A 24,013-nucleotide genomic window follows, 5' to 3' on the forward strand; every position below is an offset into this window, starting at 1 on the left:
CTCCAGCAATCAGCAGACCTGATGATTTGCAACCAGAAGTGAAAAACCAAGAACTGCTGGGCTAAGGGAAACCATCTTTTCTGAAGACTTGTCTATGGACGGCAGAGGCTAAGAACACAGTCTTTTCCTAGACAGCACAACTACTTGCAGGGGAAGGGGAGAAAGAGGTGCTGTTGAGGGAGGGTGCTCAGCCTCGCCAGCTTGCTGGGCTGGGGCAGGGGACGGGGTCTGGCCACACCTGCCAGGGACCAGCACCCCTGCACGGCACATCACCGCATCACCCTTTCTGGCCTTGACAGCTTGACCCAAACCCACAGAGCCCTCCCACTGGACACAGACACAGTGGCTACTGGCCACAGGGACCTTCTCAAAATCAAACTAATTGAAATGTAACTAGTTCCTTGGTTGCAGCAGCCCCACTGGGAAAGCTCAATGGCCCCGCGGGCTAGTGGCTTCTGCAGCAGGCAGCACAGGTCTCTGAAAATCCTTCTGAATGACGCTGCTTTAGAAAGTCATGCGTGTGATGCCTGTCTAGGAAGCCAGGGAGCATGGCGGGGGGGGGGGCGTGTCACAGACCCCTTAAAGTTGGGGTCAGATACTGTAAGCTTTCATTTCGATGTGACCACCCTCCATCAGATACACGGACACCGACAACAATGTTTCATCTGATTAACAATGGCTGTTTTGATGATGTTTTTGTAAAAGCCTAAACATACGAAATGGTATGTTCTTAATGAGGCCTACAGATGAAGGTCTCCGGCCCCCAGCTCTGGTAGGCCTTCGATCACGACGTGGTGGTCCCCTTCCCAGGTCCCAGGGTCAGGGGCTGTGCCTGGCAATGGAGGGGCGCGTGGGGGGATAATCGTGGAGAAGAAGCTACAGCCGGTAACCTCGGCTAACAGAGGAAAGACCCAAGTCAGTTCCTTGCTGTCATTACAAAGACCTCTCTTTTATCTTTGTTCTGGGGGGAAATCACAGCAGCACTCTCGTGGAGACAGGTTTCCTCTTTCCAGTACATTGTTCATCCCGTGGGTTCACCGGAACGGCAGGGTGGTTGTCCCCTGATGCTCGACCCATCGGTCACCGTCCATTCACACAGAGCACCGTGAGGCATCAGCAGCTCGGCCGACTGTCTCCATGGGAAAGGCCAACAAGCAGCATGTACAAAAGTTACAGAATGAGCAGTAAGAATGAAAGCACTGGTTGATTCAGCAGCCTTGAGGGGGCCGTGAATTCCCTGCTCTCGGCCCAGAGTCGTTGAGTATTGGTGTCTAAAACAGTACCCTAGCCAGGGGCTCTGGCCTTTCATTTCTCCCTCCACATTGGCAATTCTGAAACAGAAAAAAAGAAGGAGCAATAGAGAGGAGAGATGCTCTCTGAACTGGTTTTTGGCCGTCCTCGGGCCAGCGGGGAGCCGTGGACCTGCTTCTGCCCCCCCACCCCACCCCGGGGCTGGCCTGGGGCCTAGGAACGCTTTCAGGATGCTAAGACACGTGCTATGGGTGCGGGAGCCCCCAGCCAGGAAGACGCTCGGCTCCCACCTCTTCGGGACTCAAGCCATCACCTCACCAGGTAAGGGCATCCCCGGGAGTGGGATGAGGCTGGCAGGAGTTAGGGAGGGGAGTCAGGGAAGAAGAGAAGGATAAATGCACTGTCGTGGGGTGATGTCTTCCGCTGTGTGGTCCCTCGTGGTCCCAGTGAAGTAGGGACGCTCAGGCGCACCAAGTTCTAGAACACCCGAACCCCCTCCCTGGGGATGCGGAGAGGAAGCTCGAGTCTGGGGAGGCAGGGAGACATGAAGAAGGGAAAAATGATTTTCTCCAAGGAGCCAAGAGCAACGTGATTCCTTTCGCTGTGGTGCAGTGTGGGTTCATTCCTCACGGGGAGGACCCCCGACTTCTGTCCCTTGCCATGTGTCTCCGTGTGCAGGTGGAAGTCAGAGTTGGATGTTTATGAGGTTATAGGCGTCCTCTGACAGAGGGCATGTCTCTCTTTGTGTTCTCACATGTGACGAAGGAGAGTTCTAGAGGGCAGGGCAGTATGTGTGCCTGTCCCCCGGCGCCAGGGCTGACTGAGGGAGCCCCTGGGGCACGGATCCTGCTGCCCACAAGCTCTGCTGCCTGCAGCAGAGGAAGGACCCACATACCTCATTGCAGGGGCCAGTGGGAGAGCCACTTCTGGGTTCCCTCCTGTCAGTCGCCCCCCCCCCCACTTCCACGTGTCCGTCACAGTCTCTAGCAGAGAGGAAATGCGTTCTGCTTGCATCCTCTGCTTCCCACATTCTCCGTGCTTAAACTGGAGTCTTAATCCTGACTCCTTCCCGAGCCTTCCAGACAGAGTGGGACAGTTGTATTCCAAAAGCCCGGTGAGGTCTTTGGAGGCAAGCTTGCTAGATCTCTCCTTATCATCGACCAAGGAAAGCCCCACTAACTTGGGAAACCCTAAGCATCTCGAAGGGATTTGGTGGTGAGGGTCTGATCATTGCAGGTACAAGGAGCCTCAGGGCAAACTTCTAAGGGACAAAGTTGGTGATGATCCTTCTTTGTCCACTCATTCCATGAGGACAGGGACCGTGGGGTCTTGGCCACGGTTGCCTCCCAGCACCCCATTCTAGGAGGTCACAAATCGTCTTTTAACTACATTAATGGGAAAGACACACCTCCCGTCAGCGCTGGGGCTCCAGGATAGTGCCATCCAACAACAGAGCTTTTCTACAGGGGTGGAAATGTTCTCTATCTGTACGGTTCAGTGGGCAGCCGCCAGCCACAGGGGGCGGATGAGGACCTAAACCGTAGTTCGTGGGACTGAGAAACTGATTTATTATATGGTATTTGTTGTCTTGCAACTGGTTTCAATTCACATGTAAATAACTACAGGTGGCTAGGGGCCACAGAGTGACCCACACAGGTCTATGTTGTAGCTAGTATCTGTACCTTAGAATGGCTCATTCTGCTACAAGCCGGGGCAGCCGACCCAGGGCAGAGCCACTCTCCCCTCCCTGACCTCAGAGGGGCTTGAAGAAAGTGGAGGTCCCTCCTACCACAGCAGGCTTAAATCCAGCACAGGCTTGTGTCCCACTGGTTTTCCAGGACACCTGTAGATTCTTTATGTTGCTGATGTTTGGAGACAGAGAGGAAGAGAGAGAGATGGCAGGCAGGAGTAGGGGACCCAGCAGCAGAAGCAAGGAGAGGAATGGGAGGGACACGGGACCCACGGGAGCTGGCACATGATGGGCTGTTGCAGGAGCGGGGGCAGCAAGATCATTCAGAGGCTCTGGAGGCCCGGGGGCAGCTTTCTTAGAGGGGGCGAGTGAGAGGACGTGTCGGTTTCAGCGGATAGGGGATGCATGGGGCGTCCATGTCCGCAGCAGAAGTATAGATGCTCAAGGGCAGGTCATGAGTTCTCGGTGCAGCTGCCAAGCTCTTGCAGGACACCGGCTACGTAGAAGAGAAATAAAGGTCATCCACACCCCGCTGAGATTCAGTGCGCATAGCACGTGGATCGTGAGAGCAGCTGCGGGCTTGGCGATTTTATTTGCTCCATCTATGAAAGATAGATTCTCCCCTCCCAACCCTGCCCCTCTCTGTCTCCTCGAAGATCTCACGGCAATCCTTCATCCAACACGGACTGGCCCGGTTCCGACGACCTGCCGGCTCTGATCGCAGAAGTAGGGATGGAGCAGGAAAGAAGACAGACCGTAGCGACGGAGAGACCTCTTGACACTGGGTGGTTAGGAAGAGCTCACTAAGGAGGTGACTTTTTTTTTTTTTAAGATTTTATTTGAATTTCCCTGATGGCGAGTGACGTTGCACAATTTTACATGTGTGTGTTGGCCGTTCATATGTGTTCTTTGGAGAAGTGTCTGTTCATGTCTTCTGCCCACTTTTTTTTTTTTTAAGATTTTTTTAATTTATTTATTTGACAGAAAGAGAGATCACAAGTAGGCAGAGAGCGGGGGGGAGCAGGGTCCCCGCTGAGCAGAGAGCCCGATGTGGGGCTCGATCCCAGGACCCTGAGATCACGACCTGAGATGAAGGCAGAAGCTTAACCCACTGAGCCACCCAGGTGCCCCTTCTGCCCACTTTTTGACTGGATTATTTCTTTTTGGGTGTTGAGTTTGACAAGTTCTTTATAGATCTTGGATACCAGCCCTTTATCTGAAGTGTCATTTGCAAACATCTTCTCCCATTCCGTGAGTTGCCTCTTTTCTTTGTTTTGTTGACTGTTTCCTTTTCACCATCATGAGCCATCAGGGAGATTCAAATCAAAACCACACTGAGATACCACCTTAAGCCAATTAGAATGGCAAAAATGAACAAGGCAGGAAACAATGTGTGTTGGTGAGGATGCGGAGAAAGGGGAAACCCTCTCACACTGTTGGTAGGAACGCCAGCTGGTGCAGCCACTCTGGAAAACAATGCAGAGGCTCCTCGAAAAGTTAAAAATAGAGCTACCCTATGACCCAGGAATTGCACTACTGGGTATTTACCCCAAATATACACATGTCGTGAAAAGAAGGGGCAGAAGCACCCCAATGTTCATAGCAGCAATGTCCACAATTGCCAAACTGTGGAAAGAGCCAAGATGCCCTTCAACAGACGAATGGATAAAGAAGATGTGGTTCATATATACAATGGAATATGATTCAGCCATCAGAAAGGATGAATACCTATAATTTACACCGACATGGATGGAACTGGAGGGGATTATGAAAAATGAAATAAGCCAGAGAAAGAGAATCATCATATGGTTTCACTCACATGTAGAACATCAGGAATAGTATGGAGGACATTAAGAGACGGAAGGGAAAAATGAAGGGGGTGTGGAATCAGGGAGACAAACCTCGAGAGACATGGACTCAACTCCAGGAATTAGAGTGAAGGTTTCAGAGGGGAAGGGGGTGGAGGGATGGGTCAGCCTGGTGATGGGTATTGAGGAGGGCACGGATTGCATGGAGCTCTGGATATTATATGCAAACAGTGAATCTTGGAACACTGCATCAGAAATGAATGGTAGACCGTCTGGTGACTAACATAACATAATAAAATAAAATAAAAATAAATAAATAAAACTCCTCTAAGACAGGTTAAAAAAAAAGATTTTATTTATTTATTTGAGAGAGAGAAAGAGGGGGAGAGAGAGCACACGCAGGAGGGAGGGGCAGAGGGAGAGGGAGAAACGGGCTTCCTGCAGAGAGCCCAATGTGGGGCTCGATCCCAGGACCCTGAGATCATGACCTAAGCCGAAGGCAGACGCTTAACCGACTGAGCCATCCAGGTGCCCAGGAGGTGTCATTTAAGATCCGAATCCCAAGACCTTCCCACGAAAGTGAAGATTGCGATGACCATTCCCAGCAGGGGGAACAGGTGGCAGGAAGAACCTGAGGGGTCGAAGGGTGAGAGGACCAGCCCGCTGGGGGACGGAGAGGTGTGAGGGGCAGCCAGAGAAACGGGAAGTGCCCGACCGTGTGGGGACTTGAGGCCAGAGGCTGTCGTTTTGATCTGATGCCAGGCGTGATGGAAAGTCCCCAGAGGGATTCATGTAAGCAACATGACATGACCGAGGTTCTACTTCTAATAAATCATGGGCTGCCACATGGGAAACTTCAGGAGAAACAATAAAACCAGGTTTCTGGGCAGGTTTGCAGCATGAGTTCCCACTGGCCAGAAGCCTTCGAGCTTCCCCCTTCCCTGGGCCACCACAGGCAGGAGCCAGAGCTGGGCTCTGTCAACGCTCTCCCCCTCCCACTTCCGCCTCTGGGAGACATGGGGTGAATTTGAAGTGCTCACCTCCTCCCTCCCTCCCTCCCCACACGCCAGATGGAGGGAGGGCCCCTGCTAACTGCTGGGGAATCTTGGAAGTGAACCATGACCGTGATACAGTCCAACGCACTAACAGGATTTACACAGAGTTCCCACACATTCCGGTGTCCGCGCAGAAGCAACCCCCACCACGATCAGAAGCCTGCACCCCGCGATACATTTGCTACAATCAATGAACCTACACGGACACATTCTTATCCCCCAAAGTCCACGGTTCACCTTAGGGTTCACTCCTGGTGTAGCACTCACGATGCATTTGGACAAATGCAGACTGTAATGACGTGTAGGCACCATTGTCTCATCCTACAGAATCGTTCACTGTCCTAAAAATCCTCTCTGCTGGGGCGCCTGGGTTGCTCAGTGGGTTAAAGCTTCTGCCTTCGGCTCGGGTCATGATCTCAGAGTCCTGGGATCGAGCCCCACATTGGGCTCTCTGCTCAGCGGGGAGCCTGCTTCCTCCTCTCTCTCTCTCTGCCTGCCTCTCTGCCTACTTGTGATCTCTCTCTGTCAAATAAATAAATAATAAAAATCTTAAAAAAAAAAATCCTCTCTGCTCCCCGCCCCCGCCCGGCCCCCCAGTTCATCCCTTCCTCCCCCACCCCCAACCCCTGGCAATCCCTTTTATTGTTTCCATTGTTTGTCTCCCCCTCCCCCCAACCCCCACCCTCCATCCCCCACCCCCCCCACTCCCCTGCTGTCTAGTCCTATGGTTGGAACCCTACCAGGTGTAGACTTTTCAGATTGGCTTCTCTCACTTAGTAAAATACATTAAAGTTTCCTTCCTGCCTTTTCAGGGCTGGATGGCTCTTTTTTTTTTTCTTTTTCTTTTTTAGCACTGAAAACTATTCCACTATCTGGATGGACCATCGCTCATTTATCCACTCACCTATTAAACGACATCTTGGTTGCTTCCAAGTTTGGGCAATTATGAGAAAGGCTGTTATAAACATCCATGTGCAGGTTTTTATGTGGGCGAAAGTGTTCAGCTCCTTTGGGTCAATACCAAGGAGCTCCATTGCTCTGTCGGGAGCTAAGAATATGTTTAGTTGAGTTTTTTCAAAAAGTCACCAAACTGTCTTCTGGAACAGCTGTACCACTTCGCATTCCCAGCAGCGCTGAATAGGTGGTCTCATCCCCCCAACAGACTAACCAGCACCCGGTGCCGCCCATGTCCCAGATCTTGTCCGCTCTCGCAGGTGCATAGTGATACCTTGTTGCTTGAATTTGCATTTTCCTGATGACATATGACATGGACCATCTTCTCATAGGATTATTTGCCATCTGTCTCTCTTTTTCAGGTTAAGTGTCCTGTGTATATTTTGGGGTCATAGTCCTTTACTAGCTGGATCTTTGGCAAACACTTCCTCCCAGGTTGTGACTTATTTTCTTTCTCTCGGCATCGTGTTTTGCAGAGTAGGAGTTGGTAACTTGAGTCAGTTTCCAGCTCTCGGATGCTTTCTTTCACAGTTTGGGTCTTTGGTGTTGTGTCTAAAAAGTCATCACCACGCTCAAGGTCACCTGGGTTTACTCTTGTGTTGCCTTCTAGGAGTTCCAGAGTTCTGCATTTTACATTTTGATCTGTGATCCATTTTGAGTTCATTTTTGTTAAAGGCGCAAGGTCTAGGTCTAGACTTGTTCATTCATCATGTTTTGCACATGGATGCCCAGAGGTGGTTCTAGGAAAGATTGTCTCTGCTCCATTGGATCTCCTTTGCCAAAGATGACTGTATTAATGGGGGTCGATCACCAACCAGGCTCTCTATTCTGTTCCATTGATCTCTTTGCATATTCTTTTCACCAATATCACACCGTCTTGATGACCGGCAGGCTTTATATACATGGGGACTTTTTGGTGACCCTAAAAATGAGACCATTAAACTTTTCAGTCTTCTTTCCCTGTAAGAAATGTAAACAAAAAAGGACCCCCACCCCACAACTTCATCCTATCCCTTGTCCTCCTCACGATGCGGACCCTCGCCCTGGGCCTGACCCCATGCCGCACTGATACTTGATAATTTTTTTTTCACAAGCTGAAAGTTCAAAATGGCTGTTGTTTTTAAAAAGTCAGAAAATTTCCATGGCATTAAAATAGCTGTGTCAAAATGTCCTCAGTTTCAAAATGGCCACATCAAAACAACCACATCAGAGGCTCACGTCCCTATAATGGGGCCCAAAGTTGAGCTTCTTGGGGGGTTGGGGGAGGGGCAGTTGACCCCCGAGACCTCCGGGCTCCTGTTTCCTTCTCAGCCGCACACCGGGCCCAGCACACAGGGGCCGACTCAGCTTCTACCAGCCGGATGCAGGGAATCACGAATTAAGACGCCATCCCGGGCCTCAGATTGCTCACAGGGTCCCATCTAAGAAATAATCATCCAGTTTTCGATATTAACCATGGTTAGAAAAATGTGCCCCAAAACAACATGGTCGAGTCCCATGACCCAAGGTGTGCGCGTAGGTATTCAGCAAAAGGCGCGACTGTTGACAAAACAGACAAAGCAGCATATTGAAGGTTGGGAGGGGTGGGGTCCTGCGGGAGAGAAGATTCTGAGGGGCCCTAAAGGAAGAGAAGGTTCTAAGGAGTCCTGCAGGGGAGAAATTTGCTTGATATTTTTCTAAACCTGGAATTTGTTTTTCCATGGTGTTAAACATTTTATTCAATGTATCTCAAACTGCAAGAGTTTGGGACCCCTCTTCTTGTCCCCTTCTCTGACACGTATTGATAAAGACTTTTCTCCCTATATTCCAAGTCATAGAAGAAGGCCGCATCTGCTGTGCTGTCCTACATCCAGGGAGCTATGAGGAGAGGCTGGGAGACAGGTCTCCTTCTACTCCTAAGTCCCAACACTACCTACCACTACTAAGATGACCCCTTCTTCCTTCCTGTTGCCCTCAAAGATTTCACTCATTTCTCTTTCCTTTTCAAGGCTCCTACGACCTACATAATTTCTAGAACCCCCACCCCCACCTCTGGGGGTGGCCAAGAAAGAGAGTGAAAGGTCCACACTCGGCAGAAGAGTGCTGGGGTGACAGCTGCTTACTGTGTGTCTCAGGCAAGTTCTTCCCTTATCTGTAAAATGTAGCAATCGCAGTCCCTCAGAGGGTTGCTGTCAGGGCCAAAAGAGCTAACACGGGCAAGAACCTGGCACCTGGTCGGAGCTCATGAGCAGGGTTTGCTGTTGGAGGGTGTCCTCACAGAGTTACGGTTGTATCTGGGAATGTCCAATGTTACATGTACTGCACGGTCTGTGTCCCAGAGCCTCAGTTTACTCTTTTGTAAAAGAGGACGTTAATATCTATGCCCTATGGTTGCCTGGCATTCTGCAGGTACCGAAGCAACAGTGCTTGTTCTTCTGTTAAAAGACTTCATTTCTCAACGTTACAGAGAAATCCAATCAATGACAATGCAAGAACATGACTCTACTTCAGGGGAATTAGCAGGCTTGCTTGCTTTGCTCTCCCACCCTGAGTTTCCCGGTCCTCCCCCACTCCCCTTCACCCTTTGTGCCCAACCCCCCCCTTCCCCCATGGCAACTATCAATTTGTTCTCTGTACTTATGGGTCTATTTCTGCTTTCTGTTTGTTTGTCTGGCTCCCCTTTTCCAGCAACCTTTCTTCTTATGGTTCCAAAGTCTCTCAGGGCTTTCTCAGGACCTTCTCTCCTCTTCCTGAGGGAGAACAGCTCAGGCTTCCTCCTGACTGTGATCCCTACTCTGCTCCAGGGAAAGAGAAAATAAATAAATGTCCTGGGTGCCTAGATTGTGCAGGAACTTTACAAACATCATCCCATTAAGTATCACAATAATTCTACAAGATAGAGTGTGTCCTTTCTAAAGATGGGGAAGTGGAGTCTTTGAGCAGCTAGCAGAACTCCCCAAGAGGTGCTCTGAAGGAAATAAACAAGGTGTATCAGTTGGCTATTGCTGCCTAATGAACAACTCCATGATGATTCTTATTTATCTCCTGATTCTAGAAGTTGCAGTTTCAACTGGGCTCAGCTGAGCAGTTCTGGTCTCAACCAACCACAACCAACCTCAGCGGGGGCTGCTCATATATCTGTGTCTGCAAACAAGTCAAACAAGTTGACCGGAGTTGGCTGTGCACGATGGCCTTCGTGCTCACCCACGTGGTCCCCCATCCTCTGGTCGGCCAGCCTGGGTCTAGACACATGGTGAGGATGAGGTCCTAAGAGAGAGTGTAGACATGTACAAGACCTCTTGAGATCTGGGTTCAGAGCTGGCCATGGCCACTTCTGTCCACATCCTAATGGTCAAAGCAAGTCATAAGTTTAGCCCAGATTCAGGCAATGGGGAAATCAACTCTACCTCTCCATGTGGAGAGCTGCCAAGTCCACTTCAAAGGGTATGAATAAAGGGAGACTATTAACTGGGGACTCCAGGTAGTGACATTTATGTCGAAGTATGAAAAAAAGAGCCATTCCAAGACAAAGGGAGACGCTCCCTCTAGGAAAAAGTTATTATAAAAGATACAAACGCTATCACCAAATATCTATATCCCATACACGAACCTATTAGATAGACATATATCAAACGAAGGACTTAACAGCCAGCACACAGATGAGCAGCACAGCACAAACACAGCAGCAACACGCTCACTCCTTCACCTCCCCCCACTGCCACATGGAGGCTGAAAGCCAGAAAGTTTTGCCGGTGGCTGTTATTTTCATGAATTAGTTTTGGTTCCATAGAGAACAATGTCTCTAAAAGAGGGACATGAAAGAGAGGAGGAAGCAAAAGGTGGTAAACCATTGGTAAATCCTTGATGCGCAGTAAACCATTGGTAAATTCTTATAGTGGTCACTGTCTATCACATGAGACAAAGCAAATACCAAGTAATTAACATAAGACGGAATAAGAAAGCACCATGAGGTATACACACGTATGTATATACACATGTATGTATAGTAGTATACTAGTGTGTGTGCCTGAACTGGTGCACATGCAGATGAACAATGGAGGACTAAGGGAGTTCAAGAAAAGCAGAGAGAGACATCTCTACTGATGGGGGTAAAGAAGCTAAATAGCTATGGAAAGTTGTGTTACAATTGAGCAATGAGTTGCACGTAGAAGATTTTAGGCGAAGGGATGATTTCCTAAGAGGGAATGGCTTGAGGGCTGCTCCGGAGCAGAAAGGGATTGTTTTTAGATTTAGGGAAAAATTAAAGTGAGTAGAGGTAGGGAAGTCTTCCAGAGAAAAGGGGACTTCATAGAATATCTGCTCTGGTGAGCTTTTGGAGGAGAAACAGAAGATTATTATGAGCAAGACATTGTAAGAAGAAAAGAAAGACAATTCAAAACTCTGGGTAAAACAGAGGGCTTTGTAAGAAATGGACTGCAGTAACCGTTCACTACTTGGCTCTTCACTGAGCAAGTTTATTTTTTTTTAAAGATTTTATTTATTTATTTGACGGACAGTGATCACAAGTAGGCAGAGAGGCAGGCAGAGAGAGTGGGAAGCAGGCTCCCCACTGAGCAGAGAGCCTGATGTGGGGCTGAGATCTTGACCCAAGCTGAAGGCAGAGGCTTAACCCACTGAGCCACCCAGGTGCCTCACAACTTTAGATCATCACTATAAATAAACATGGTCTATTAATATTGGTAAAAATACTGAATAAGATTATAACATAAAGTTGGAAAAATAAATAGGGCTTTAAATCCTCATCTATTAGAGTAAGAAGCATATGAATAGTGTCTAAAATTGATTATACCAGAACACAGAATTAAAAGAATGATTTAAAACCTTCCAGTACAGGGGTGCCTGGGTGGCTCAGTGGGTTAAAGCCTCTGCCTTCGGCTCAGGTCATGGTCCCAGGGTCCTGGGATTGAGCCCCGTATCGGGCTCTCTGCTCCACAGGGAATCTGCTTCCTCCCCCTCTCTCTCTGCCAGCCTCTCTGCCTACTTGTGATCTCTCTGTCAAATAAATAAATAAAATCTTTAAAAAATAAAAATAAAAATAAATAAAACCTTCCAGTACAAAGTCTGGCCCACAGGCCAACATCAGCATAACCTGAGGATTGGTTAGAAATGTAGGATCTCAGGCCCTGCCCCAGAGCCACTGAGTCAAATTGGCATTTTAAAGATCCCCACTCCGGGCTCTGTGCACTCCGTAAAGTTTGGGAAGCACAGAAATGTTGGTTTGGGGGAATAGGAATGGAAGCCAGGAAAAAAGGAACCAGGAATAGGAGTCTCTTGTCTTCAGGCTTCAAAGAATGACTTGACCTTCATGTGGCCACATACATAGTATTTGTTACTTTAACTTTACAGGATTTTAATGGTTAAAATAATAAAAACCTGGGTGGGATGTGGTCTCTTTCTCACTTAGGTTTTATTCTCCATCCCAGCTTAGTCTAATCCTGGCCCTGGCCCTCGGTTTCGACTAGGGTGATCCTTCTAAGACATCACAGCCCCACAGCAGGTAACCTCTGGGGACTCAAGCCTCCCTTGCCTTTAAAAGCTCATCAGGCAGATGTGGCCCATCATCTGCCATCTGCAGACTTTGTCATGTTGCATTTGTGTCCGACCCTTCTCCTCTGACTTCCCTCCCTGCATCAGCCGAAGGAGAGATCACAGACACAACCGTGTAAAATACCTCTCGGCGTCTGTTTTCTCCCTGATCAAAGGTTTCTCAGGCAACTTCTCTCTAACCCAGTGGTTTTCAAAGTATGTTCCCCAGAGTGGGAGCAGCAGCACCCAAACATTTGTTAATGCTGCAGAGGAACATCACACCTGACGAACCAGAAACTGTAGGGATGGGTCCCCTCATCTGTGCTCCCGGGAGCTGTCCAGCAGGGTCCTGCCTCTTGCCAAGCTGTCCGCGCTCCATCTTGGGTCTGTTGGCTGCGTACCTCGGCTGGGCTTCCTTTTATCTCGCTAACCACTTTCACAAAGGCTGGAAGCATGACCTCTCCCAACCCTGTTTTGAAAAATGGCTGGAGCCTCCCTCCAGGAGAGTCTTTTGGAACGATACATAAAACAGAGCGCTGAAGGGATTCTGCCCCTCATCCCCAGCACCCTACACCACACCACCCCCATCTTTGGAGATGATCTTTAAATCCGCTCCTGGGCCTCAACCACACACACCCATCAGAACCGACTGCAGAGACGACGGCTCTCCTGCCCCCTTCCTCCTCAGCCCCTCTGCACCCCCTAAGTGCCCTGCTTTCTCAAGCCCCCAGACTTCAGCTTTCACCCAGGAAGATGCCTTGTGGAGATAAGTTCCCTTGTGGTTGAGGGTAAGTCAAGAAGCCCGGGCTGCCACTCCCCGTTGTCATCTGGTGCTCCTCTGTGTCTGTCACTGCCAGGGGTGATGAGCCTCTCAGATAACCCCAGCTGGGGGCCACAGACTTACGTCACTTCCTTAGGTGGGCAACTGCTGGGCATGAACCCAGATCCTAAGCTGCCGGTAGCAAAAAGTTTTCTACGGGAAGGAGCCCCAGGAGCCAGCCCTGGGATAGCAAAGCGAGCCTTGGGCGGAACACGAAAAAGCCACATTTCACCTGTTGGCTGAAAATTGCCCTTGTTGTTATTAAGCGTCTAGTAGAACAGCCTTATTTTTCTTGGTCTTTCATCTTTGCCGTTGCAATCTTTGGGGGCTTCACTCCGTTTTAACTAAAATGTGTGTGGGTGTTGAAGTCACGCTATGGAAAAAAAAAACACACAGACAAAGACACACACCACAGGCTTTTTTTTTTTTCCCTCTGTTTCTCTGCAAGCAGATGCTTTTATGACTTTCTGAAAGAGAGAAAAACTGTCTGTCACTACTTGCTTTTTGCAATATCTCTCCAAAGAAGAGCATTGCTCCTACAAACCCCAAAGAAAAAGACAAACAACCCCAATTTTTAAAACTTGCCAAAGCGTGCAGAGTCCTTTCCCAAAGAGAGAAGCAAAACATCTTGCAAGGACGCTCTCTCTAACTCATCATCAGGGAAAGGCACGTGAAACAGTAGTATTTTCAGTCTTCAAAAGGCAAATCTCCGTAAGTTTAATATTGAGCACTGGGGAGGGGAGCTCGGCTCTTGTGCTCCCGAGGGTGTGGGACCTGGTTCAGCCATGGCAGTGGATCAGGGGAGGGTGTGTTAACGTACGAAGCTCGAATCCCTGTGTCTCAGCCATCCCACACCACTGTCTGCTTTAGAGAATACTCATGCGCGCTCTCGAGAGGGTATTGCAACAGAGGCACTTGTGTTGGTGCAAACAGAAAACATTCTTCGTGTCCATTAATAAGATAATGATTTTGCAAAGGCTGGTATAGTCATTCTATGGAATACGATGCAACAGTTAAAAAGAATGAGGTCAGGGCACCTGGGTGGCTCAGTCCGTTAAGCATCTGCCTTTGGCTCAGGTCATGATCCTAGGGTCCTAGGATCGAGTCCCACATCAGGCTCCCCCTGCTCATCGGAGAGCCTGCTTCTCCCTCTGCCTGCGGCTCCCCGTGCTCTAGCGCTCGCTCTGTGTGTGTGTGTGTGTGTGTGTCAAATAAACAAAATCTTAAAAAAAAAAAAAAAAAAAGAACAAGGTGTATCTCTATGTATTCACAGGGAGAGATCTCCAGGGTGTGTTTCTGAATGAACAGAAAAAATTCTAGACAACATGTTCAATATAATGGTGTTTCTGTTGGAAACAAAACAAAACACGGAAATGACAATTTGTCTAAGAGCATGCATGTGTTTATCATTGCAGAGAAAGAACCTTCATTCCCAAATGACTACACTGCTTACCTCCGAAAAGAAATTAGGGGGTGGTGGGAGACGGTCAAGGGAGAAATTCGCTTTGTCTATAGCCACTGAATATTTTACTAGGAGAGTATATTTAGGACTAAATCACATAGTTAAATAATTAATACTAAACATTTTAGATTCTGATAAGTGTTTCTATTTGTTGAAGAGCACAAAAAGTTGTCTTAAATGTACGCTTTGGGGGCACCTGGGTGGCTCAGTGGGTTAAGCCTCTGCCTTCGGCTCAGGTCATGATCCCAGGGTCCTGGGATCGAGCCCCGCATCGGGCTCTCTGCTCAGCAGGGAGCCTGCTTCCCTTCCTCTCTCTGCCTGCCTCTCTGCCTACTTGTGATCTCTGTCTGTCAAATAAATACATAAAATCTTTTATTTTAAAAAATGTACGCTTTGAATTTGTGCAAATATATGATTAGTTCCCTGTAGAAAGTTATTACAAAATCATCCCATTTGTCGAAATCTCTCATCATTCATCTGATCGTTAAGAACAAAGGTAGGTTCTCTGTGTTCAACCACAAATGCACACACATGCACACACACATCCCCCATCACTCATCCTGGGCATAGCAATTTCCCACCCTATGCCACATTGGGCTAACTTTCAGGATGTCTAAAACCACATCCAAGCACATTTTTCTGATTAGCTGATAACTTTGTTGACAGATTTCCGTGCCACCTGACTGTCGGCTCATAATTTCTGAGCAGCCAGAATCAAGAAGCACCTGACTTGGTAGTGGTGCCTAAGTTTGTGGGTGTAGCCTGACAGCAGGCACCTGGTTTCCTGACCCCAAACCACATGGCTCCCCATGTGGCCTCCTGAGCATCTCTGTTACATGCCCATTCCTCGCACCAGCCTGAGCAGCGGAACGGGCACCAGGGCGATAGCGGGAGTCCTAGGTGGAGGCTGGTCTGGCAGAAGTAGCCTCTGGAAGATCTTCATTATAACTTTCTAATGTATGTCCCATTCAGTGAGGCTCATGGAAAGACGTGAAAATTTGGAGGAAGATGTAAAACCGATCGTCTTGAGTATGTCGGTTGGCGTAAGTGCTCTCCGCTGGCGGCCCTACTGGGGAAGCCAAATGAGAAGTCTGGAGGAAATGGTTTTAGACAAGAGGTAAGAAGGTGATCTAAATGTCAGCTTGCGTTCTATCGGACTTTGGGATGACCTCTCCTCTCTGTCATATCTGAATTCCTTTGATTTCAATGAGATGGGGATGTTAGGGCACCAAAGAGAGACCCATCAAAGCCTTCTTGGGACCTTCATTTCCTACCAGGACTGTGGCCAAGACATCCCCAGATATGACCCACAAGGCTTCCCACCCCCTTCCACAGAGGAGGGTCTCATGAATGAAATAAACAATCCCAAGCTCAGAGTTGGCCACGTTCCCTTAAAAATGAGAGCTGAAGGGGCGCTGTGTGGCTCAGCGGGTTAAAGCCTCTGCCTTCTGCTCAGGTCATGATCTCAGGGTCCTGGGATCGAGCCCTGCATCGGGCTCTCTGCTCAGCAGGAAGCCTGCTTCCTCCTCTCTCTCTCTGCCTGCCTCTCTGCCTACTTGTGCTCTTTGTCTGTCAAATAAATAAATAAAATCTTTTTTAAAAATGAGAAGTGAAGCACGGGGAGGAGGCTTCATCTTGCAGCTGTGTTCCATCCCAGGCAGGGGAGGCGAGAACTCGTGGGCACGGGGTGACATCCAACCCCTCCTGCGTCACTTGAGACGTGGACGAATTCCTCCAAGAGAGACACAAAAGCGTAAGGCAATGTGATTTGTAAGCAAAGAGGAGCTTTCGGCTGGTATCAGGCACACATCGCATCTTCTTTACCCTTCTTCCAGGAAGGTCTTCATGAAGCTTGAGCCATGAAAATGAATTCGAGTCCCCCCTATCCTATGGTCCCAAGGTCTGCATGGCAGAAGTGCAGTATCAACAGGCTTGGATGCCTGGTGCGTGCCTCGAATGGCAGGACTGGCCTTGCCCCTGACCATCAGCTAGAAGCCTCCATCCACGAGCACTGCTGGTTTGGCCTGCCAGCGGTCACCTCTGTGACATCCCTTTCTAGTCCTCCCTACCTGACCGACCCGATTCAACACACACGTTTTCTGGAGCGTTTCAACCGGTGTCCCACCAGACCTGCCAGCCTGGGGGGACCCTCTGTCTCAATGACTCTGTGTGTCTCTGCTCTGGCCAGACAGATTCAGGATGCAGACCTTCGCTGGCTCACCGGAGAGGGCTTTTCAAACTGTAATGTGCCCACAAGTCCCCTGGGGAGCTTGTTAAAATACAGATTCTGGATGGAGCCTGCATTTCTAACCAGCTTCCGGGTGACGTCTGTGATGCTGGGCGAGGACCACACTTTAGGTAGCACGAAGTCAGAGAATGGTCTTGTTTCTAATTTCGGGACACGTAGAGAGAAGCCCAGCATCACAGCAGCCGCCTGGCAGGGCATAGCTGTCAGGACCCAAACAGACAAGGTCCCTAAAGGGTTTTGCAAACTGTGGTGTGTGAGGAAAATGTTGACTATTGCTACTTTATATGATGTAAACCACATACTTACTTTGGATTCAGAGAGGGCTGGATTTCCTCCCTGTCGACACTTAATAAGGGCAGTTTGAACATGTCACTCGGTTTCCTTAAGCTTCAGTGTCCTGAGCTATAAAATGGGAGGTGATTATTTAAATGAAAATATGTTTGCAGATATTCTAAGTCAACATGTATTTACATATTCCTCTTCTCGAGTTTATCTAAAGGAATAAGAATCTTATCTGCATGTGTGCGTTTAGCTCACTAAAGATTTCTGCTCAACGCTGGGGATCTGGAACCAGAGGCTGACACAAAAATCCACTCCATCCAAGTACTAACCAGGCCCGACCCTGCTTAGCTTCCGAGATCAGACGAGATCGGGCGCGTTCAGGGTGGTATGGCCGTAGACAAAAATCCACTCCAAAGCTCTTCAATCCAATAGCTCTGTCAGGGGGCACCTGAGTGGCTCAGTGGGTTAAGCCTCTGCCTTCGGCTCGGGTCATGATCTCAGGGTCCTGGGATGGAGCCCCACATTGGGCTCTCTGCTCAGCAGGGAGCCTGCTACCTCCTCTCTCTCTACCTGCCTCTCTGCCTACTTGGGATCTCCCTCTCTCTATCAAATAAACAAACAACCAAACAAACAAACAAATAAAAACAGCTCTGTCAAGGGTCACCTGGTTTTCTAAGTTTTACAGAGCTTGAGATACCCAGAATGATTTACGGTTTGCTACCATGACTCTGCGAAGCTACTGGTTTCAACTAAGAATCACCTACCCATGAAATTCAGCAGAAAGCTGGGGGATTCCACTGGAGAAAGAAAATTGCTTCGCTGCTGATCACCAGAACTTTCTAGAATTTGGAATCCCACTGGGGCCAGTGTTTATCTTTGGCTAAAATGAGTATTCTAAGGTGGTCTAAAGGGAAACAAAAAAACTTACCCCAAAGATTATTCAAGCCAGGCTGACAGATGCTCTTAGATGGGCAGATCCCATCTAAGATAAAGATAAAGAATTTGAACTGAAAGAGCCAAGAGGGGACCACGGACAATTCTGAAATAAGAATGACCCGTAAGTTCTGGCACTTACTGGCTTTGCCGGCTTTGCACCCTCGCCTTTAATGCACAAGAGGTAGAGACTATTATACTTCCATTTTACAGAAGAGGAAACTGAGGGAAAGAGATGATTCTCAACAAATGAATTTAAAAGACGGGAACTGTAACTGTCTTAATTTTTATCTGGGCCGTGTAAAATTAAGCCTTTAGACAGCTTCCTCGGGTCCATTCGTGGTTTGGGAATTGGCTGCCATAGAGACGAACCTTCCATGACACACCCAAGCAGGTGCCCACAGAGTAGAATATCACAGCATGCAACTGGTGACATTGAAATCTGGTCAACGACCCAAGTCCAAAATCAAACAATATATATTCAGACAGGGGAAGGGTGTAGAGTCACAAATATATATTCAAAGCATGTACAGTGACATGAAAAAGCTCTAAGGAGTCATTTAAGCATCTGCCTTCAGCTCAGGTCATGATCCCAGGGTCCTGAGATCGAGCCCCGCATCGGGCTCCCTGCTCAGCAGGAAGCCTGCTTCTCCCTCTCCCTCTCCCACTCCCCCTGCTTGTATTCCCTCTCTCACTGTCTCTCTCTCTCTCTTTCTGTGAAATAAATAAATAAACTCTTTAAATAAAAAAAAGTTCTAAGGAAATCATATGCAATAGAGTAGATTATTTTCTCATTCACTTATTTATTCAAAACAGTTTTGGAACACTCGCTCCTCCAGCATAGTGCTAGGAATACAGCTGCTCATTCACGTGGACTTGTCCTCCTGGGGCTCACAGTCCAGTAGGTATGGAAAAGCCCCACCTGTCAGCTGTAGTCTTCTCAAGGGAGTAAAGGTGCTATTTCTTTTTCTTCTTCATTCTTAGGTTATTTCCAAATTTTCTATGTTAAACATGCATGACTTTTTTTTTTTTTTAAAGATTCATTGATAGCATTGGCACATAATTGACCATACCTGTTTAAAGTGTGTAGTTGGGTAAATGCTGGTGTAGCTACACCAGTGAGCGCATCAGCCCAGTGCAGGGTGCGAGCGTATCCAGCACTTTCCTGGGGCTCCTTTGGAATGACTTCCACCCCTCACCCCCTTCGTCCTCCCCATTCAACCACCCATCTGCTTTCTGTCACCAGAGTCTGGTTTGCATTTCTAGAATCTTCTATCCGTTGAAATCCATGGCATGGACTCTTTTTCATCTGGCTTCTTTGACTGAGGGTCATGATCGTGAGATCCATCGAAACTGCTGTGTATGTCAGTCGTTGGACAACGTTCAGTCACACGTCATACGCATCTGCTAATCCATTCAGCAGCTGGGGGACATTTTGGTGGCTTCCATTTTCCATGACGAATGGGCTTCTATACACATGCGTGTCTTTCTGACGACATAGATTTCTTTTTCTCTCGGGTTAACACCTCAGAGCAGCATGGCTGGGTCACATGGTAACTCTATGGTTCATTTTTGGGGAACTGCCAAACCGTTTTCAAGGGACTGTACCATTTTTATATTTTTACCAGGGGCATGTGAGTTCATCTTTGCTTATTTTTTAAAAAGTACACAAGAATTCAGTAAATAGCGGCAGTTACAGAAAGAAAAAAATATTTTAATTCAGAAATCTAGAGAGTAAGAAAAGGTCAAGTTCTCTTTTCTTCCATTCCTTTCCTAGTTCCTCATACATATTTATTATTAAAATTTTGGTGTGCATTCATCCAGAGGCTTTTCTTTATAGGTGTGGGTGTGTAAGCGAGATTCAGTGAGGTCTGCCCTTCTGGCTCTGGCTTCACCCGAGCGACACACAGGGAAGCCCAGGGATCTCTCCTCGCCAGTGCACGAAGCTTTACCTCAACCTTGCGAATTCTTGCGGAGAATCCTACCTCCATAATCGGGATTGGTAGGGGCTGTTTGACATAGTTAGACTTTTATTTCCCCATCCCATGAACAAGGTGGGTCTCCTCAACATTGTCAATGAACTTGACACTGTTTCTTCTCCGAACAGAGGGAAGACCACCCAATGAGGATGGAGTCCATTTCTCACGGTTGATCCCCCTCTTCTGGCAGCACCACAGGATCGGTCATCCCCCTGGACAGTGAGAGAATGTTCCAGAACAATGCAATGGTGGACCGTATGTTTCAACAGCTCTGCCACATGTGATGGGCCTGCTTCTCCCAGGTTTGTCGGGGCAGAATCGTCTTCTCCAGTCAGCCATCTGGTCCTGTGCCTGGCAGCAAGGAGGCTCTCTTGAGTTTAGTTGTTCTGAAGGGCAAAAGGGCTTCAACTCTTCAACTTTCAGTTTGGGAGATGAGTAAAGGGAGGGTGTTCTTTTTCTCATGACAGCAAATTTACCACATCTGCCCCATGTGGTGAGACACCTCGCTCTTGCTTGAAATAGACAACAGGGTAATCCATGCCTGGTGAGCGCGATAGGCTTTTTTTTTACCGTCTCCTCTGTGGGGTTTTTTTCCTCTTATTTTCCTGCAACAGTCACAATGGTGTAAGGGCAACATGAGATGCTCCCTCTTTATCCTCTTTCAGCAATAATGTGGGGCTAAATCATGTACACTTACATAAAATCGTGACTGTTTGGTAAGAGAGTTGTATCTCTTCCACTTCTCATTGTATGGTAAGAATATGTTCATGTTATTAAATAGAATTCCAAGCGTTAAATAATTAATTAATTACTTTAATTAATAAAAATTAAATTAATTTAAATTGTTAATGACTTCACAATATTTCCGACAAAGGCATATGCTGTAATTTATCTAACTATTCCCTTACCACTGATCAATTTTTACTAGCAGATGAAGAATTTGAGGAGCACTAAGTGAATACAAGTTATAAAAAAAGTCTTAATTGTACCCTGTGGGAATTAGGTTCCTGTGGCAGTACTAAAAGCTGAGTTAGTTATGAGGTCTTGAATTTTTTTTTTACTTGTCTTCTCATGATTATGCGTTCCTTATTATTTTGAATAAATTTTCATGTTAGTCTTTTTCATGTTACACTTCAAAGACTTCAATCTTTAGAAAATGTTGTAACATTTTTTGCTCATTATTTGATAGCAACTTATCATTACACATTACTTGCCAGTCTCAGTGGTTGGTTCCAAGTCTGTGTATTTGTAGGATAAAACAGTATGTGTGTAAAGAATGAATTAGAGACGTCATGACATGACCTCCTAAATATTTCAAAATGCATTTCTAATCAATTAGTAATGCTGGCCTAAGTAACAAAAAAATAGCATGATCACACCTAAAATTAATAATCATATTCTAATAGCAGATATATATTCAAATTCCCCAAATGTCCCCCTAAATGTCTTTCACAGCCTTTTTTGTTCATACCAAGACCCAGTCCCAACCACACATTCCACATGGTTGCTCTATGCCCTCAGTGTCCTTTGATCTAGACATTAGCCTTTTTCTTCATGGAATCTTCTTACTGCTGTCAGTGGGCCGGCCTAGAGAGCCCCACCCCCACCCCCACTTGCTTAACCTGTGGTGTCATTTAGCTTCTTCCTCTCTCCTCTGTATTTCACAGATGTTACATTTACAGGTTGATTAGACCCAGGTACATATTTTTGGCTTTACTGCATCCCAGGGGATTCTGTGACCTCAAAATGCACGATACCATGAGAACAGGGACTCTCTGGTTGTCCCACCATTTCTGATCCTAGATCAACCACTGGTTAGGGTGATGGGAGTCTGAGCCATCCATTGTACAATTATCTTTTTCTCACAATGACCCGAACCTCATCATTGTGATATTACTTTGGATCCATAGAAATGCCCAGGTCCCATCAACTATCTTCCTCATGTCCTTTACAGAAGCTGATAGTCTTTTCTTGGATCTACACTCTCATGGGAATGGCAGGACTATGATTTTCTAAGTCTATCCTTCTACATCTAGTTGGCATCCCTCTGTAAAATAGTAGTGTCTTGTCAATGAGAGCTATTAGGTTACCCTGACATAAAGTTCCTACTGGAAAGACATTAAATGTATTTCCCCTTTAATCACATAGTGTCCAAATAAGGAGTCGGTGCTATTTCCCTCAAATGAGTTTCTGCTGGCTTTCTTCTGAGAATCATTACAGACTCATGAATTTTCATATATTCACTGAGTGTGTTTTTATTGAACTATTCTTGGCTCCTGTGATAAGACTATTCTCATCAGAACCCAACCCAGCCCTGACTAAGTTTCAAAACAAGGGTAGTTCCAAATATAATCTTCACATATTCCAAATATAACCTTCACATATTCTGGAAAGAGGAAGCGCTACTTTCTAAGAGAATAGTGGTAAGATAACCTAATAAATTACTGTTATCATTTTTATTCACATATATGTTTTCTCCTCCTTTTTAAGATATGGGAGAGTTCCAAATGTGTGCTTGAAGGAGGGTTGCAAGCTTATACCTGTTAAATTCACTTAGAGACACTCAAATTCAAGAGCTAGTTGACTGACCCGTACTTACAGATGCTTCCAAGCCACAATAACCACTAAAATTTTTTCTTACTTGCACCCGGTCTAGGGTCTTTCTTTCTGATCTAGCAGATGGTAGAAACAAGAGAATCAGAGCCCACCCTCACCAAGTCATGGTTTCCCCACCACGGTTTGAAAAAGAAACAATGAGGAGGGGGGGAACCAAGCGTTGTTGTTATTGTTTTTGTTAAAATAACTGTTAAGGAGGGTGTATTGTGGAACCCTCTCTTCTCAACGGCCAGCATGGTCTCCCAAATCTGCCTTTTCGTCCTGGGTCACTCCTGGTCCCTTCTCTGGGGAGCAGACTCACCTGAAAAGAAATCAAGCATCTCAGACCCTCACCTTGTGCACAGCCATGCTTTGGTCCCCTTCGGCAGAGGCTGAGACCATCTCCCAGGCTGTTGCTCACATACCTAGCCATTCTGAACGGAGACAACAGAGCCTTCAATTAAGCTGCAGGCTTCCCCAATGGAAGAGTAAAGCCTTAGAACCAATTCACACAACGTTAAGACCCACTTTACCTCCCAGAGTGGAAACTATATCTGTTTTCCCTACTATTGTGACCCCAGAGCCTTAAGGTGTGCCTGACATACATACAGGGTTTCAATATACATTTGATGAACAGACGAATGAACTTGGCATCCAAAAGTCCATAGCTGGTCATATGTAATTTTATATTCCCGTGAAAAATGAGCTTCACAAAACAACGATGATCATAATAACCAGTGGGGAATAAAATGCTTTGTCAGTGGCTTGGTTCCTTGGGCTAAACCTCTGCTGTCCCCAAGACAGGTTCATAATAAATTATATGAATGCCCCTCGCAGCTTTCCACTTCTGTCTTCCTTAGGTAGGGGGTGAGTAAATCCCTCCAGTAATTACACGGAGAGGGATAATCAGGGAAACCTAAGAAAGCAGAAGACCTCAAATCGGTGATTTGCTTTAGCTTGTCAATACAATGCTGATCATGTTGCATATGGTCCCATCCAGGGTCTTACTCATCTGTGATTCTATTCCTTGTATCTACAAAGAAATGGGCATCACACACACACACACACACACACACACACACACACACACACTCCTGAAGCTGTAGTATATGGTTTTTATCTGAGACTGGCAGCCAGTTAGAAAAACCTTTTAGGAATCAAGCAAATCTGTTTGACTAGCTTATTGCCCCGGAAGAAACAAACACTTAGCAAACCAAATGGCCCTTCTGGGCTTTCTGAGCTTTCGCATTTTTACCAGTGCTCTCGAATTCACTCATGATCTGTCTTCCCTTTTAACATTAAAAATAAATCCTCCCTTGAACTTTTGCCCTCTGAAGGTTTGCTCTATAAAGGGTTTTTTTTTTTTCCTTTTTGCTTCTTTGCATTCTTTCAAAATAACTGTATTACCCA

The sequence above is a fragment of the Mustela putorius genome, unplaced genomic scaffold (assembly GCF_011764305.1).
Source record: "Mustela putorius furo isolate JIRA1106 unplaced genomic scaffold, ASM1176430v1.1 tig00000095_pilon_pilon_pilon, whole genome shotgun sequence".
Taxonomy (NCBI): domain Eukaryota; kingdom Metazoa; phylum Chordata; class Mammalia; order Carnivora; family Mustelidae; genus Mustela; species Mustela putorius.